Source organism: Arachis ipaensis, chromosome B1, assembly GCF_059453495.1.
Source record: "Arachis ipaensis isolate K30076 ecotype BB chromosome B1, ASM5945349v1, whole genome shotgun sequence".
Lineage (NCBI taxonomy): Eukaryota > Viridiplantae > Streptophyta > Magnoliopsida > Fabales > Fabaceae > Arachis > Arachis ipaensis.
The window spans coordinates 64805128-64807197 of NC_142436.1; the positions used below are offsets into that span (position 1 = coordinate 64805128).

Genomic DNA, 2070 nt, shown 5'->3' on the forward strand with positions numbered 1-2070 from the left:
CAGATTGGAGCTTTAGACTAAGAGTACAAGATTCTTTGAATTCATATTAAAAATTTTGGAATCCTTATTTTTCTTTTTCAAATTAATTTTCGAAAAATACCAAAAAAAATTAGAAAATCATAAAAATAAAAAATATTTTGTATTTCTTGTTTGAGTCTTGAGTCAGATTTAAAGTTTGGTGTCAATTGCATGTTCATCTTGCATTTTTCGAAAAATTCATGCATTCATGGTGTTCTTCATGATCTTCAAGTTGTTCTTGGTAAGTCTTCTTGTTTGATCTTGATGTTTTCTTGTTTTGCATCTTTTCTTGTTTTTCATATGCATTCTTGCATCCATAGAGTCTAAACATGAAAGATTTCTAAGTTTGGTGTCTTGCATGTTTTCTTTGCATATAAAAATTTTCAAAAATATGTTCTTGGTGTTCATCTTGACATTCAAAGTGTTCTTGGTGTTCATCTTGACATTCATAGCATTCTTGCATGCATTCATTGTTTTGATCTGAAAAATTTTCATGCATTGCATCATTTTGTTGTTTTTCTCTCTCATCATAAAAAATTCAAAAATAAAAAAAATATCTTTCCCTTTTTCACTCATAAATTTCAAAAATTTGAGTTGAATTTTTCAAAACTTTTTAAAATCTAGTTGTTTTTATGAGTCAAATCAAATTTTCAATTTAAAAATCTTATCTTTTTCAAAATCTTTTTCAAAAATCAAATCTTTTTCATTTTTCTTTTTTTATTTTCGAAAATTATAAAAATATTTTTCAAAAATCTTTTTCTTACTTTTATCTCATAATTTTCGAAAATATCCTCATCAATTAATGTTTTGATTCAAAAATTTCAAGTTTGTTACTTGCTTGTTAAGAAAGATTCAAACTTTGAGTTCTAGAATCATATCTTGTGATTTCTTGTGAATCAAGTCATTAATTGTGATTTTAAAAATCAAATCTTTTTCAAAACTAATTTCAATCATATCTTTTCAAAAATATCTTTCTATCTTATCTTTATCAAAATCTTATCTTTTTCAAAAATTTGATTTTAAAATATCTTTTCTAACTTCCTATCTTCTTATCTTTTCAAAATTGATTTTCAAATTTGTTTCAACTAACTAACTAACTTTTTGTTTGTTTCTTATCTTTTTCAAAACTACCTAACTAACTATCTCTCTCTAATTTTCGAAAATATCTTCCATCTTTTTCAAAATTTCTTTTTAATTAACTAATTATTTTAATTTTTTATTTTAATTTTCAAAAAAATTATTAACCTTTTTCAAAAACTATTTTCGAAAATCACTAACTCTTTTTCAAAAATTATTTTCGAAAATTCTCTTTCTCTCTTTTCTTCTTCTTTTCTTCTACTCACACAGGGACCTCTATACTGTGGTAAAAAGGACCTCTATTATTATTATTTTTCTATCCCTCTTTTTCATATGAGCAGGAGCAAGGACAAGAACATTCTTGTTGAAGTAGATCCAGAACCTGAAAGGACTCTGAAGAGGAAACTAAGAGAAGCTAAATTACAACAATCCAGCAAGCACCTTTCAGAAATTTTCGAACAGGAAGAGGAGATGGCAGTCGAAAATAATAATAATGTAAGGAGGATGCTTGGTGACTTTACTACACCTAATTCCAATTTACATGGAAGAAGCATCTCCATTCCTGCCATTGGAGCAAACAAATTTGAGCTGAAACCTCAATTAGTTTCTCTGATGCAGCAGAACTGCAAGTTTCATGGACTTCCATCTGAAGATCCTTTTCAGTTATTAACTGAATTCTTGCAGATATGTGATACTGTTAAGACTAATGGAGTAGATCCTTAAGTCTACAGGCTCATGCTTTTCCCTTTTGCTGTAAGAGACAGAGCTAGAGTATGGTTGGACTCTCAACCTAAGGATAGCCTAAACTCTTGGGATAAGCTGGTCAAGGATTTCTTAGCCAGGTTCTTTCCTCCTCAAAAGCTGAGTAAGCTTAGAGTGGATGTTCAGACCTTTAGACAGAAAGAAGGTGAATCCCTCTATGAAGCTTGGGAGAGATACAAAGGACTGACCAAAAAGTGTCCTTCTGACATGCTT

General features: G+C 28.9%; 1 non-coding gene across 1 annotated transcript; it reads right to left on the reverse strand.

The window, feature by feature from the left end:
* Window positions 1-1962: 1962 nt before the first annotated feature.
* Window positions 1963-2070, reverse strand: LOC148576855 (small nucleolar RNA R71). The gene has a single exon (XR_015904467.1). It is a non-coding gene; the product is annotated as a small nucleolar RNA R71 (small nucleolar RNA).